The 17,662-nt window shown below is 36.3% G+C and overlaps 1 long non-coding RNA gene across 1 annotated transcript in view; it reads left to right on the plus strand.

Moving 5' to 3' along the window:
* Positions 1–17,662, plus strand: part of LOC137223242 (uncharacterized) — a 189,744-nt gene that overhangs the window by 70,979 nt on the left and 101,103 nt on the right. The window lies entirely within an intron of this gene.

Here is a 17,662-nt window from a genome sequence, read left to right on the forward strand (position 1 = left end):
TGCTTTGTTTCTTTCTCTCTAATTTTCGTGTATCTATTGTATGTTTTTGATTTGTGGTTACCATGGTGTTCATATATGTTGACCTATAACTATATTTACTTGTTTTAAACTTACAGTCATTTAAGTTCAAACACATACTAAAACATTTACATTCCCCTCATGCACGTTTTTTGTTTTTGATGTCATATTTTACATCTTCATGTCTATCCCTTAACTGTTTATTGTAGTTATAGTTAATTTTACAATTTTTGTCTTCTGGGTTTTTTTCTTTCCTTGTAAACTTTTACTTCTCATTGTAGCCTTTTCTTTTCCACTTAAAGAAGACCCTTTATCATTTCTTGCAAGGTCAGTTTAGAATTGACAAACTCTTTCAGCTTTTGTTTGTCTGAGAAGTTCTTTATGCAAGTTGGAGTGTGTGTTGAGATGATCCTGGCAAGACAGTCAAAGCCTCAGGTAGTTTTCAGTCTGTTTCCTCTGCACAGTTCCTGGATGTAAGCAAGCATGTGTGTGCACTGTTCAAGAGCAGAGTATTGGTTTCTTACAGCCCTCAGTTAAATCCCACTTATTTTCAAACCAGCTAAGGGGACTGATCTTCCTGGTGTCAGACCCCAGAGCTGGGATGTACAATATGTGGCTCAAACTCCTCATTCCCCAGGAAGGATCTGTGCCCATGTAATCCATCTTCTGAGTCCCCTCCCAGGAGCACAGGTCTTGACCTGATTGTCTCTCCTTCTTTCTTACCCAATTCTGTGTGGATCTTTCTTTACAGCCTCGGTTGTAGAAGAGCCTTTCTACCAGTCTCCAGGTTGTTTTCAGTAAGACTTCCTCCACATGTAGGTGTATTTTTAGTGTGTTCATGGGGGGAGGTGAGCTCAGTGTCCTCCTCAGCCATCCCAATTTCCCTCCTGGTCATGTCTTTTTTTTTTTTAAAGAATATTATAATGTACTGGTTAAGTGGGAACCTGGAGTCAGACTGGTGAGTTTAGCTTCTTACTCTGCCACATATTAGCTGTTCAACTTGGACAAGATACCCATCTCCTATACTTCTGATTCTTCATCTTATAGAGTGAAGATTTGAATGGTACCTAATTTATAGAGCTGTTTTATATTAAGTTTATATATGTAAAGGTTTAAAGTAGTACCCAGAGTGTAGTGCCTTCTCTATAAATACTAATTTTGATTACTACTAGACTACCCTTAAATTTAAGCTTAATAGCAATTTCAGTGTCCTTACAAAAATAAGCATACATTTAAAGCAGGAAGAGTAATCACCCACCCCCACACACACACACATACACACACACAGCATCCTGTGTGTATTAGGAGCATAATGTAGTTTTCTTGGCATAAACAAATCTCTGCTTGGGTAATATGAATGTCCAAAATTTCACTTTCATGATCTGATTTTAATAGTGTTTGTAACACAGGCAAGAGTCTTTGTGCTTCATTTCAGATCCTCTCAGTTTTGCTTTGAGATCTAATGTTGAAATATATGAAGTAGTTCCAGTTATCAGTTTGTTTTAAAAACTACTTTATTTTTCTCCTGAGATACAAAATGAAGGTGTAAAGACATTTGTTATTCTCAAAGCTTTCCTGTTCTTTCTGGTTGGAAAGCTTATTTTCAACTCTGGGCTCTGAATAAAACCCATTATAGTTATAATACATGTCTTTCCAATCAACAACATTCATTTGTTTCTTGTTGTTTTTAAGAAATTTTATTGTGCAAATGAGGAATACAAAAAACTTTAAGAAAAGTTCTTAACCTTTACTGAGTTGATGGTCAAAGAGAAGAAAGACAAATATATCAAAATTATAAGCAATTTAAAATATGCCACTAGAAAGAATATGCTTAATTTCTAGTTGTGAATTAAACAGTAAAGAGATAGTCATTTCATTTTGTAATGCCAATTTATGCCAAAGAAAAAAGCTCTCAGTGTAAAAGTTCATATCTTAAAATGGAGGATTTAAATAAAATTTTGGTATTTTGCTTAACTGTAGAATGGTTGGATTTTGGTTCTAGGTTAACAATTTTCTAAAAATCTGGAAATCCTATGTGTGTGAATGGGAGTGGGGGGAGGTTTGGACAAAAGAGAGAATATACTGAAGCTTGCTGCTAATACATTTCTTTAGAGATTGGATTTCAATTTAACCAAGGTCTCCTTCTTTGCTATTCAATGGATATAACAAATCAAAGAATCAAAAAGATACATTTCTCCAACAGAGTCCCAGTATGTGGGCATCAGGTTATTGCCCAAACTAGGCTCTAGTGAGTGTGTGTAATGGCTGTTGATTTTGGCAATAAGTATTTGAACTACATCCAAATTATAACAATTATACATTCTACCTGTCCCTCCCCTCCATATGTTTGGTCAGTATAGCTTGGGGACTTTTTCAGACCCTGTTTGAGAAACTTAGAGCTCAGCAGGCTCAAAACACAGTCTTTCAGGCCTCTATGATTGCATGGACTGTGTCCTTTTCTTGAAATTTTCACCTCAGTCCTCTTAACCTTCTGGTCTCCAGTTAGACACCACTTCCTTTAAAGAGCCTTTACTAACCTTTTCCATTTCCAATCATAATTCTCATAGCAACTGTTACTTGGCTCTATTAGGACATGTAATCAGTCTCTTTTAATTTCCTCTTTACCTAGTCTGTATGTTGCCTCCAGGCTCATCTAGTCAGGTTCCATGTCCAGTTGAGATATTTTGATACATTTGAGAAACATTGTTATATAAATAACAATAGAATGTCTTTCATACAATGGTTCATAATAGGCTCTATAATAATTTCCTCAAATTATTATCATTAGCTTTATATATGCATTTTAAATTTGTAGATTGTTTTAGTGTGATAAATATTCAGAATCTTCCCATTTTCTTCTTTATTTGCTATATCTTTATGCATAGCACAGAGGAGATTTTGAATTTGTGACCCATTAGTCATGTCTGTAAAAAAGATATATTGATTTGACTCAAACCTCTGAGAAGTTAAAAAATCAACTGGTAATCTCACAAGTTGGACACATGATTAGTAAGAAAAAAATTATTTGTCAGCAACATTTAGATGTTGTTAAGACTTTTACTCTCTGAGTTGGTTATGTTTAGTACTCTTAAAACCTAAACACTTATGTTGAACAAGCTGCATTAACTTAATGAGCTGGATGTGAATGCAGGCACAAACCTCAAGGGGCCACATGTATGGTAGGGCATGGAGGGTCTCCTCTCACAAACAGCACAATGCAATCATGCTGTCATCATGTGAACCGGCCTTACATCTGGTTTCCCCTAATTCATACAGCTTATTTAGAGACATCAGTAAAAAAAAAAAAGTGTCCGTGGTCCTTGGTACATTGTCTGTGATGTGCCTCCAGGACATCATGTCTAAGGACCCAGAAATGTCTGACTTTAGTGTTCATGCAGCAAGAAGCAAACTCAGCGATTTACCAGGGAGCTTTATTAGTTGGCTGACTACTATATTTCTTAGAACAGTCTGGCATGAATGTTGTAACAAGGCCCTGATTAAAAACGTGATTAATTTAGTTTTGGTTGAAAATGCTCATGATGTTCTGTTTAAAAAGTGAAATGACTCAAAGCTGACTTTTTAGTGTGGATAAAATCAGTGACATTGCCCTAGTAGTACATACTAAACCAATGGTGGACTCACAGCCACGGCTTTATCAAGCTGTTAAGAATTAAAGCCTGGAATCAGTGACAGCAGCATGATCTATGATTACCTTCACAATGACATGTTTCACAGGTTCATGTGCCAAGACAGTGACATTATTTATGGGTATTTGTAGTAGTGAGATTTTAAGAGCACAGGAAAAATTATCAACTGCTATTGTCCAAGTTCATGAAATATAAAGCCAATTCACGTAAAACTCGCATTGACAAGCATGTACTGCTCACAGGTAATAAAGGCAATGACAGTTATGGGTGCTGAGGAGGAAAACTTTCTTCCTGATTAGGAGTACTAAAGGCAATAAATGATCCTAATTACACGGTCAAATGCAATTACTGACTTGACTTTGCATTCTGTTATCTACTAATGTAATTCTTCAGAATATTTTTTCTGCATCAAAATGCATTTGAAAAATTATTATTGATATTTATTATTTGAAGAATAAGGGGAAAAAGCATTGAAAGAGCTGGTCTGTATCACATAATTTGGTTCTCCAAAGTATATTTAAGTTTTTAAAGTCAATACTGTACCATTTACTATTTTTGATGCCCCTCTACTCTACCTCACTCTTCTGTCATTTGTATTTACCATAATGTGTGTTATGTTACTTTATACTTGCATTTTATCTGTTAATTTATTTAACAAGCAATCATTGAACACCTACTGTGTGCAAACATGATGATATGTGCTGGAGATTCACTAGTCAACACACAGGGTGCCTGACTTAAATGAGCTTGATGGGCATGAGGGCAAAATAAAGAGGCAACCACAAATGGCGTGCACTAAGGGTTCAGGAGTGGGCACTGTGAGAATTAGGGTGGGAATGCAAGAGGTTAGGAAAGACTCTTTGAAGCAAATGATATCCAACTTGAGGTCATATGGTTATGAGGACAACAAAAGTGAAGAAGATTTCAGGGAAAGGGGACAGTATGAATGCCTAAAGGCCTGAGAGACTGTGTTTTGAGCCCAATGAGCTCTATGTTGAGGACAGTGTGACATGAGACTCGAGAGGTTATTTGTTGGATTTTTTCACTGACGACAGAGAAGTTAACATCGATGTGACATAAAGGAAAGCATCATTCAACATGCTCATTTGATTTGACCACTGTCATCTTTAAAATACCATAGTTTGAATGCATATTTGAAGTACTCAAAGATCTTTTTTTAAAAATATTTATTTATTTATTTTTGGCTGTGTTGGGTCTCCGTTGCTGTGTGAGGGCTTTCTCCAGTTGCGGCGAGCAGGGTCCACTCCTCATCGCGGTGCATGGGCCTCTCACTGTTGCAGCCTCTCTTGTGGAGCACAGGCTCCAGACGTACAGGCTCAGTGGTTGTGGCTCACGGGCCCAGTTGCTCCGTGGCATGTGGGATCTTGCCAGACCAGGGCTCAAACCCATGTCCCCTGCATTGGCAGGCAGATTCTCAACCGCTGCGCCACCAGGGAAGCCCTGAAGTACTCAAAGATCTTTATTCATATTTGGTAAGATGGAATTTTTGGTGATGGTAAAATTAAATTTTATCTTGATTACACACTTTATTTTTCTGCTTAAACTTACAAATAAGTCATGTGAATAAATCTCAGTATTCCCAAAAGGGTACAATATGTCCAAGGTATAGGGCATATCATAGAAGTGATTAATCATGAGGAATCAGGCTGGAGAGTTAGACAGGGGCCAAATAATGGAAGCCTTTACCCTGAGGGAGTTCAGACTTTATTCAGGAAGATTGTTACATTGATTTCTTTTGTAGCTGTTTTAGAGAGGTCACCCTAGTAGCAGTTGGAAAATGGAGAGGAGGGGGAAGATGGGTGGTGGGCAAAGTGTAGGATATTGTTATGTATGAGACATGAGGAAAGTCCAAACAAAGGACATGTGGGGGTGGTAAATGAGGAGGAGAGGAAGAACATGAGATCTGTAAAGGAGATAGACTTGAACATGGGAGGTGAGCAAAAAGAGGGGTCAGTGAAAACTCTTGGGATTTTGACTTGGGAGACAAGGTGAATAACAAAGACATTAAGGTTGGAATAAGAAGGATCATGGCCAGAGCACAGATATGAACTCCATTTTGGACAGTGCTAGAGAAGAATTATCCCAGAAGTGGATCTGCATTTGTGTAATTAAAAGAGAGACAGAATTAGAAGCAGTGGATTGAGAATGCAGGAGAAAGCCTAGAATTTGGGTGTAGACTAATGCAGGGACCCTAGCAGATCAATAGGTTACATTCCTCTTCCCCTGCAGTTTGAAACAAATGCAGATCTAGACACAGGAGTAAGGCAGTTAATGATGGAAACATTACCTCTATTACTAACAAAGTTGATTAAAGAATATTTCTGAGGTCAAAAACATTGCTAGGATTTCACTTAGTAGTCAGACATCTTTACTTACCCCTGGAGTTGGAGAGGAGAGCTAATCAGAACACAGGTGCCTGTATGCAGCAGACTAGAAAAAATGAGAGTCCCTCTCTGAAGCTCAGAAATCAGAGAAGCCACTTTTTCTTTGTTGAAGAGGACAGGAAAGAAAATGGAAATGTTGTTATATGTGAAGTTCCGTCACATGACTTGAGGTCATAATAAATGGTCTCCCAGCAATCTTCATTTGAGAGGAGGGCAGAGGAACAGAATATAAAAGAGTAATATGATGATAATGATGATGACTAAAATGGCTAACATAGTACGTACTTACTGTGTGCCTGGTACCCTTCTAAGTTCTTTATGATCATTAACCTCTTTTTTTTAAAATAGAGTTATCTCACTTTATTGAACATTTCAAGTGTTTTTTAATTCAATGGGGGTAATTTAAAACTTCTTCCAGATTTAGTGAGATATAACTAATGTACAGCACTGTAATAAGTTTAAGGTGTATACTATAATGATTTGACTTACATACATGATGAAATAATTACCACAATAAGTTTAGTGAACATTCATCATCTCATGTAGACACAAAACTAAAAAAAGGAAAATATATTTAAAATTTCTCCCTTGTGATGAGAACCCTTAGGATTTGCTCTCTTAACAACTTTCATATATAACACACAGCTGTGTTCATTATACTAAACATGTTGTACATCACATCCCTAGTACTTGTTTATCTTATAACAAGAAATTTGTACTTTTGACCACCTTCATCCAATTCGCCTTCCCCCCACCCCTGCCTCTGGTAACCACAAATCTGATCTCTTTTTCTATGAGTTTTTTTGTTTTTTGGAGTATAATTCTCCTACAACATCATGTCAGTTCCTGGTGTATAACATGTTGATTTGGTATTTCTATACCTTACAAAATTATCACCACTATAAGTCTGTTATCATCTGTTATCATACAAAGATATTACATTATTTTTGACTATACTCCCCACATTGTACATTTCATACCCATGACTTGTTTGTACCTCACCTATTTCACTCACCCCCTATCTGTTCTCTTCTGGAAACCACCTGTTTGTTCTCTGTTCTGTGACTCTGTTTCGTTTTTTATGTTTGTTCATTTGTTTTATTTTAAAATTTCCACATAAAAGTCAAATCATATACTATTCATCTTTCTCTCTCTGACTTATTTCACTTAGCATAATACCCTCTATGCCCATCAATATTGTCAAAAATGACAAGATTTCATTCTTTTTTATGGTGGAGTAATATCCCATTATATATATATATATACACACACACACACACACACACACACACACATAAATATGTGTATATATATATACATATATATGTGTATATATATATACATATATATGTGTGTGTATATATATATATATATATATATATGTCACATCTTCTTTAGCCATTTATTTATTAATGGGCACTTAGCTTGCTTCCATATCTTGGCTATCGTGGATTATGTAAAAATAAACATAGAAGTGCAATATCTTTTCAAATTAGTATTTTTGTTTTCTTTGGAAAAATACCCAGAACTTGAATTGCTGGATCATATGATAGTTCTAATTATAATTTTTTGAGGAACCATAATTTTTTATGGAGATACTGTTCTACATAGTGGCTGCACCAGTCCACATTCCCACCAACACTGACCAAGGGGTCTCTTTTCTCCACATCCTAGTCAACACTTGTTATTTGTTCTCTTTTTTTTTTTAAAAACATCTTTATTGGGGTATAATTGCTTTACAATGGTGTGTTAGTTTCTGCTTTATAACAAAGTGAATCAGTTATACATATACATATGTTCCCATATCTCTTCCCTCTTGCATCTCCCTCCCTCCCACCCTCCCTATCCCACCCCTCCAGGCTGTCACAAAGCACCGAGCCAATATCCCTGTGCCATGCGGCTGCTTCCCACTAGCTATCTACCTTACTACGTTTGTTAGTGTGTATATGTCCATGACTCTCTCTCGCCCTGTCACAGCTCACCCTTACCCCTCCCCATAACCTCAAGTCCGTTCTCTAGTAGGTCTGCGTCTTTATTCCTGTCTTATCCCTAGGTTCTTCATGACATTTTTTTCCCTTAAATTCCATATATATGTGTTAGCATATGGTATTTGTCTTTCTCTTTCTGACTTACTTCACTCTGTATGACAGACTCTAGGTCTATCCACCTCATTACAAATAGCTCAATTTCTTTTCTTTTTATGGCTGAGTAATATTCCATTGTATATATGTGCCACATCTTCTTTATCCATTCATCCGATGATGGGCACTTAGGTTGTTTCCATCTCCGGGCTATTGTAAATAGAGCTGCAATGAACATTTTGGTACATGACTCTTTTTGGATTTTGGTTTTCTCAGGGTATATGCTCAGTAGTGGGATTGCTGGGTCATATGGTAGTTCTATTTGTAGTTTTTTAAGGAACCTCCATACTGTTCTCCATAGTGGCTGAACCAATTCACATTCCCACCAGCAGTGCAAGAGTGTTCCCTTTTCTCCACACCCTCTCCAGCATTTATTGTTTCTAGATTTTTTGATGATGGCCATTCTGACTGGTGTGAGATGATATCTCATTGTAGTTTTGATTTGCATTTCTCTAATAATTAATGATGTTGAGCATTCTTTCATGTGTTTGTTGGCAGTCTGTATACCTTCTTTGGAGAAATGTCTATTTAGGTCTTCTGCCCATTTTTGGATTGGGTTGTTTGTTTTTTTGTTATTGAGCTGCATGAGCTGCTTGTAAATTCTGGAGATTAATCCTTTGTCAGTTGCTTCATTGGCAAATATTTTCTCCCATTCTGAGGGTTGTCTTTTGGTCTTGTTTATGGTTTCCTTTGCTGTACAAAAGCTTTGAAGTTTCATTAGGTCCCATTTGTTTATTTTTGTTTTTATTTTCATTACTCTAGGAGGTGGGTCTAAAAGGATCTTGCTGTGATTTATGACATAGAGTGTTCTGCCTATGTTTTCCTCTAAGAGTTTGATACTTTCTGGCCTTACATTTAGGTATTTAATCCATTTTACGCTTATTTTTGTGTATGGTGTTAGGGAGTGTTCTAATTTCATTCTTTTACCTGTAGCTGTCCAGTTTTCCCAGCACCACTTATTGAAGAGGCTGTCCTGTCTCCACTGTACATTCCTGCCACCTTTATCAAAGATAAGGTGACCATATGTGTGTGGGTTTATCTTGGGCTTTCTATCCTGTTCCATTGATCTATCTTTCTGTTTTTGTGCCAGTACCATACTGTCTTGATTACTGTAGCTTTGTAGTATAGTCTGAAGTCAGGGAGCCTGATTCCTCCAGCTCCTTTTTTCATTCTCAAGATTGCTTTGGCTATTCAGGCTCTTTTGTGTTTCCATACAAATTGTGAAATTTTTTGTTCTAGTTCTGTGAAAAATGCCAGTGGTAGTTTGATAGGGATTGCATTGAATCTATAGATTGCTTTGGGTAGTAGAGTCATTTTCACAATGTTGATTCTTCCAATCCAAGAACATGGTATATCTCTCCATCTATTTGTATCATCTTTAATTTCTTTCATCAGTGTCTTATAATTTTCTGCATACAGGTCTTTTGTCTCCTTAGGTAGGTTTATTCCTAGATATTCTATTCTTTTTGTTGCAATGGTAAATGGGAGTGTTTTCTTGATTTCCATTTCAGATTTTTCATCATTAGTATATAGGAATGCCAGAGATTTCTGTGCATTAATTTTGTATCCTGCTACTTTACCAAATTCATTGATTAGCTCTAGTAGTTTTCTGGTAGCATCTTTAGGATTCTCTATGTATAGTATCATGTCATCTGCAAACAGTGACAGCTTTACTTCTTCTTTTCTGATTTGGATTCCTTTTATTTCCTTTTCTTCTCTGATTGCTGTGGCTAAAACTTCTAAAACTATGTTGAATAACAGTGGTGAGAGTAGGCAACCTTGTCTTGTTCCTGATCTTAGTGGAAATGTATTTGTTCCCTTTTTGATAATAGTCATTCTGACAGGTGTAAGGTGATATCTCATTGCAATTATAAATGGGATTGTTTTCTTAATTTCTCTTTCTGATAGTTCATTATTAGTGTAGAGAAACACAACAGATTTGTGTATATTAATTTTGTATCCTGCAACTTTACTGAATTCAGTTATTAGATCTAATAGTTTTTGGTGGTATCTTTAGGATTTCATACATATAGTATCATATCATCTGCAAACAGTGACAGTTTTACTTCATTCCAATTTGGATTCCTTTCATTTCTTTTTCTTTTCTGATTACTGTGGCAAGGGCTTCTAATAACATGTTGAATAAAAATCATGAGAGTGGGCATTCTTGTCTTATTCATGATCTTTAAGGGTAGAGTTAGGGTTAGCTTTTCACCACTGAGTATGATGTCGACTGTGGATTTGTCATATGTGGCCTTTATTATGTTGAAGATGTTTCCTCTATACCTACTTTGAGAATTTTTATCATAAACAGATGTAGAATTTTGTCAAAAGCTTTTTCTGCATCTATTGAGATGATTGTGTGATTTTTATTCTTTAACATGTTAATGTGGTATATCATGTTGATTGACTTGCTGATATTGAACCATCCTTGTATCCCTGGAGTAAATTTCATTGATCATGGTATATGATCTTTTAAATGTATTGTTGAATTTGGCTTGCTATATTTTGTTGAAGATTTTTACATTTATGTTCATCAGTAATACTGGCCTGTAATTTTCTCTATTTTGTGGTGTCTTTGTCTGGCTTTGGTATCAGAGTGATGCTAACCCCATGGAATGAGTTTGGAAATGTTCATTCCTCTTTAATTTTTTTTCAGTATTTTAAGAAGAATGTCTGTTAACTCTTCTTTAAATGTTTAGAAGAATTCACCTTTGAAACTGTCTGGTCCTGGACTTTTGTTTCTGGGAAGTTTTTTTATAAATTACTGATTCATTTTTTTTTCTAAAAACAGAAAGAAAGAAGACAGGCAGCAAAAAACAAAACAAAACAAAAGCCATATACACATCAAAGTCCTGTTGCACCCGATTTGACAGAATTTAGAAACTACCAGCATTTTCATCAAAGTGAAGAGATTCAGAAACAATAAACCTGAAGGGTCTCCTACTTCATGATGCATGCTACAAGTTTCCAAATTCTCTGGAGATTTCTGTTTCTTAGCTTTCTTTGACCTCAGTTAAGATTCTCACTCCTCCATTCCCCTTCTCAGCTCACATCCAGGACTTATGTGCCTCCTGGTCCCTTTTCTTAACATCTTTTACCCTGGGGAAAAATAATACGACTTTGCCTGAATACTAGTGACTATGAAGGTCATTCCCTCTATTTCAGGCTGTAGGACTGGATGATAGCACCAGCATGTGTATTCAGGATACTTGGCCTGTTTTCAAATGTACCCCCCACCCAGCCCATTCAACTCAAATGAAAGCTGCCATTCTGTGGTATAGCTGCTTAGGACTTCTACTACTATTTTTCATGTACCTCTGTCTGTCTGTACTTATGGTTTAAGTCTACTTTGTCTGATATATATATTGTTACTCCAGCTTTCTTTTCATTTCCATTTGAATGTACTGTACTTTTTTACACTCCTTCACTCTCAGTCTATGTGTATCTTTACAAGTGAAGTGAGTCTCTTGTAGGTAGTGTGTCTGTATATATACATACACACACACACACACACACACACACATCTCGTTTTTAAAAAAAATCATTAAAAGGGGTAATTAGGAAACACAAGTACACAGAGAAAAGACCATGTGAGGACATAGCAGAAGGTAGCCATTTGCAAGCCAAGGAGAGGCCTCAGAAGAAGCCAAACATTCAACTACCTGAATTTTGGACTTGTTGCTTGGGAGGTTCCCACATGAATTAGTCCTCCAAGATAGTCTGTGGGATTGTCTTCAGGCAGAAGGACTCCAAGAGCATTTAGCCTTGAAGGTTAGCAGGGCTTGAGTGCAAGAGCTCTACAGGGCTGGGGGAATCAGAGATGCTGCTCTTGGAGGATGCACACAAGGTCTCACATGCACTGGGACCAGGCATAAAGCAGTACCTCCATAGGACCCTGGACTACACCTACCTAGGGGTCTTAGAGGGTCTCCAAGAGAGGCAAAAGTTGAGGCAAAAGTTGACTATCACTCACTGTGAGGTCAAGGGCACTGGTGGCAGAAGTCTCAGGGAATATTGATCAGAGTGAGATCTCCCAGATGACCATATTTCAGCACCAAACCTGGCCCCACTCAACAACCTCCTGGCTTCAGAGCTGGAAAGCCTCAGGCCAAACAACCAGCAAGATAGAACATGTTCCTTAAAGTCATACTGAGGTCATGGCCACCTCAAAACACACCCCTTGACATAGGCCTGCCCATCAGAGGAACAAGACCCAGGTCAACCCAGGAGAGGATAGGCACCAGTTCCTCCCACCAGGAAGCCTACACAAGCCCCTGGACCAACCTCACTTATCAGGGGGCAGACACAAGAAGCAAGAAGAACTACAATCCTGCAGCCTGTGGAAAGGAGACCACAAACACAGAAAGTTAGACAAAATGAGAAGACAGAGAAATATGTTGCAAATGAAGGAACAAGATAAAAAGCCACAAGACCAACTAAATGAAGAGGAGATAGACAGTCAACCTGAAAAAGAACTGAGTAAAGATAGGAAAAGAGATCCAAAATCTTGGAAGAGAGTGGAGGCACAGATCAAGAAGATACAAGAGATGTTTAACAAAATGATATTCCATGCAAATGGAAATGAAAAGACAGCTGGAGTAGCAATACTCATATCAGGCAAAATAGATTTTAAACAAAGACAGTTACAAGAGACAAGGAAGGACACTACATAATGATCTAGGATCAATCCAAGAAGAAGATATAATGATTGTAAATATCTATGCATCCAACATAGGAGCACCTCAATACATAGGTAATGCTAACAGCCATAAAAGGGAAAATCGACAGTAACACAATAATAGTGGGAGATTTTAACAACCCATTTACACCAAAAGGACAGATCATCCAGACAGAAAATCAAAAAGGAAACACATACCTTAAATGACACATTAGAACAGATAGAATTAATTAATACTTATAGGATATTCCATCCAAACGCATCAGAATACACTTTCTTCTCAAGTGCACATGGAACATTCTCCAGAATAGATCACATCTTAGGTCACAAATCAAGCCTTGGTAAATTTAAGAGAATTGAAATCTTATCAAGCATCTTTTCTGACCACAATGTTATGGAATTAGAAAGGAATTACAGGAAAAAAATGTAAAACAACTCAAACACATGGAGGCAAAAGAATATCCTGGTAAATAACCAATGGATCACACAAAAAATCAAAGAGGAAATAAAAAAAATACCTAGAAACAAGTGAAAATGAAAACACAACAACCCAAAACCTATGGGATGCAACAAAAGTGGGAAGAGGGAATTTTTAGCTATACAAACTTACCTCAAGAAACGAGAAAAATCTCAAATAAACCACCTAACTTTACACCTAAAGCAACTAGAGAAAGAAGAACAAACAAAACCCAAAGTTAGTAGAAGGAAAAAAAACCATAAAGATCAGAACAGAAATAAATGAAATAGAAACAAAGAGAAAAATAGCAAAGATCAATGAAACTAAAAGCTGATTCTTTGAGAAAATAAACAAAATTGATAACCTTTAGCCAGACTCACCAAGAAAAAGAGGGAAAGGACTCAAAGCAAAAAATTAGAAATGAAAAAGGAGAAGTTATAACTGATACTGCAGAAATACAAAGGATTATATGAGACTACTATAAGCAGCTATATGCTAGTAAAATGGACAACCTGGAAGAAATGGACAAATTCTTAGAAAGGTACAAACTTCCAAGAGTGACCAAGGAAGAAATAGACAATATGAGCAGACCAATCACAAGTACTGAAATATAAACTGTGATTTAAAAACTTCCAACAAACAAAAGTCCAGGAACAGATAGCTTCACAGGCAAATTCTATCAAACATTTAGAGAAAAGTTAACACCTATCCTTCTGAAATTATTCCCAAAAAATCTCAGAGAAAGGAACACTTCCAAACTCATTCTGTGAGGCCACCATCACCCTGATACCAAAACCAAAGATATCACAAAAAAAGAAAATCACAGGTCAATATCACTGATGAACATAGATGCAAAAATCCTCAACAAAATACTAGCAAACAGAATCCAACAACACATTAAAAAGATCATACACCATGATCAAGTGGGATTTATCCCAGGGATGCAAGGATTCTTCCACATATGGAAATCAATCAGTGTGATACACCACATTAACAAACTGAAGAATAAAAACCATATGACCATCTCAATAGGTGCATGGAAAACTTTTGACAAAATTCAACACCTATTTATGATAAAAACTCTCCAGAAAGTGGGCATAGAGGGAACATACCTAAACATAATAAAGGCCATATATGCTAAACCCACAGCAAACATCATTCTCAATGGTAAAAACCTGGAAGCATTTTCTCTAAGATCAGGAACAAGACAAGAATGTCCATTCTCGCCACTGTTATTCAACATAGTTTTGGAAGTTGTAGCCATGTCAATCAGAGAAGAAATAGAAATAAAAGGAATCCAAATTGGAAAAGAAGAAGTAAAACCATCACTGTTTTCAGATGACATGATACTATACATAGAAAATCTTAAATGTTACTAGAAACTACTAGAGTTAATCAATGAATTTGGTAATGTTGAGGATACAAAATTAATACACAGAAATTTCTTGCATTCCTATACACTAACAACAAAAGGTCAGAAAGAGAAATTAAAGAAATAACCCCATTTACCATCACAACAAAAAGATTAAAATATCTGGGAATAAACCTTCCTAAGGAAGCGAAAGACGTGTATGCAGAAAACTATGATACTGATGAAAGAATTCGAAGATGACAAAAACAGATGGAGTGACATACCATGTTCTTGGATTGGAAGAATAAATATTGTGAAAATGACTATACTACCCAAAGCAATCTACAGATTCAATGAAATTCATATCAAATTACCAATGTCATTTTTCACAGAATTAGAACAAAATATTTTAACAATTTGTATGAAAACAAAAAAGACCCTGAATATCCAAGGCAATCTTGAGAAGGAAAAACGGAGTTGGAAGAATTAGGCTTCTTGACCTCAGAAGACTATACTTTAAAGCTACAGTAACCAAGACAGTATGGTACTGGCACAAAAACAGAAATATAGTTCATGGAATAGGATAGAAAGTCCAGAGATATACCCATGCACCTATGGTCACCTAATTTATGACAAAGGAGGCAAGAATACACAATGGAGAAAAGACAGTCTTTTTCGTAAATGGTGCTGGTAAAACTGGACAGCTACATGTAAAAGAATGAAATTAGAACATTCCCTAACACCATACACAAAAATAAACTGATAAGTGGATTAAAGACCTAAATGTAACGCTGGACACTATAAAACTCTTAGAGGAAATAATAGGCAGAACACACTTTGACATACATTGCAGTAAGATCTTCTTTGATCTACCTCCTAGAGTAATGAAAATAAAAACAAAAATAAACCAATGAGATCTAATTAAACTTAAAAGCTTTTGCACAGCAAAGGAAACCATAAACAAAACAGAAAGACAACACTCAGATTGGGAGAAAATATTTGCAAATGAATCAACCAACAAGGGATTAATCGCCAAAATATACAAACAGCTCATGCAGCTCAATATCAAAAAAACAAACAACCCAATCAAAAAATGGGTGGAATACCTAAATAGACATTTCTCCAAAGAAGACATACAGTTGGTCAACAAACACATGAAAAGATGCTCAACATCACTAATTATTAGAGAAATGTAATGAGGTATCACCTCACACCAGTCAGAATGGCCATCATCAAAAAAATCTACAAACGATAAATGCCGGAGAGGGTGTGGAGAAAAGAGAACCCTCCTACACTGTTGGTGGGAATATAAATTGGTACAGTCACTATGGAGAACAGTATGGAGTATCCTTAGAAACCTAAAAATAGAACTACCATTTGACCCAGCAATCTCCTTCCTGGGCGTACATCTGGAGAAAACCATAATTCAGAAAGATACACACACTCCAGTATTCACTGCAACACTATTTACAATAGCCAAGACATGGAAGCAACCAAAATGTCCATCAACAGATGAATGGATAAAGAAGATATGGCACACGTATCCAATGGAATAGTACTCAGCAGTATAAATAAATAAATAAATAAATAAATAAATAAATAAATAATGCATTTACAGTGACAAGGATGGACCTAGAGATTTTCATACTAAGCAAAGTAAGTCAGAGAAAGACAAATATCATATGATATAGCTTATATGTGGAATTTTAAAAAATGGTACAAATGGACCTATTTACAAAATAGAAACAGTCACAGATGTGGAAAACAAACTTATGGTTACCAAAGGGGAAAAGGCTGGGGAGGGATAAATTGGGTGATTGGGAGTGACACATACACATTACTATATATCAGATAGTTAATTAATAGTAACCTACAGTATTGCATGGGAAACTCTATTCAATACTCTGAAATCCCTATATGGGAATAGAATCTAAAAAAGAGTGGAGATATATATATATATATATATATATAAAACTGACTCACTTTGCTGTATAGTAGATACTAACACAATATTGTAAAACAACTCTACTGCAATAAAAAAGAAATAAATTTAAAAAATAAAAATAAATAAATATTAAGCCACTCTGTCTTTTGATTGGAGGTTTTTAGTCTATTTATCCTTAATGTAATTATTTAGAGGTGTGTACTTATTACCATTTTGGTGACTGTTTTCTGATTGTTTTGTAGTTCTATTCTACAAAATATTCTACAAAATAGTACTACAAAATAGTTCTGTAGTTCTATTCGTTCTTCCTCTTTTGTTCTCTTCCCTTATGATTTAATGACTATCTTTAGTGTTATGTTTGGATTCCTTTCTCTTTTTTGTATGTGTATCTATTATGGATTTCCCCCCCACTTCTTGGGGAGAACCTCTGCAACTTTGATTATTCTCTCACTTGTGGGTGCCTACCTGGGGTGTGGCTGTTGTCTATACCATGTCTCTGCCCCTTTTCCCTTTCTTGTTGAGGTTCCTTTTTTATATCTTCAGCAGTGGAAAATCTTTTCTGCTAGTCTTCAGGTCATTCTCATTGATAGCTGTTCTAAAAATAGTAATAATTTAGGTGTGCCTGTGGGAGGAGGTGAGTTCAGGGTCTTCCCACTCTGTTATCTTGGCCTCTATGGGCTATAGCCATTGACTTCTTTAATCCTTACAACAAGCATGAGGTGCGGGTAAGGAAATGGAGATACATGTAAGTTTCAGATCCAGGATTTGAATCCAGGCAGTGTGGTTCAGAAATCTCTTGAGGAACAATATTCAGAGATAGTGCATGAGGAGAATAACAAACAGAAGAGTATGGTGGCATGAGGTGGAGACAGGAGGGGGGTTCATGGTTAGCATAAAGTGCAGCAAGGATCTAACTACAGATCTTCAGCTCCATGATGTGATTTGTATATTGCTGACACTATGAGCTTTAAAGTATAATGAAAAAAACAAAATCCAACAAAGCTGTTGTTCAGCCCA

Source organism: Pseudorca crassidens, chromosome 4 (genome assembly GCF_039906515.1).
Source record: "Pseudorca crassidens isolate mPseCra1 chromosome 4, mPseCra1.hap1, whole genome shotgun sequence".
NCBI lineage: Eukaryota > Metazoa > Chordata > Mammalia > Artiodactyla > Delphinidae > Pseudorca > Pseudorca crassidens.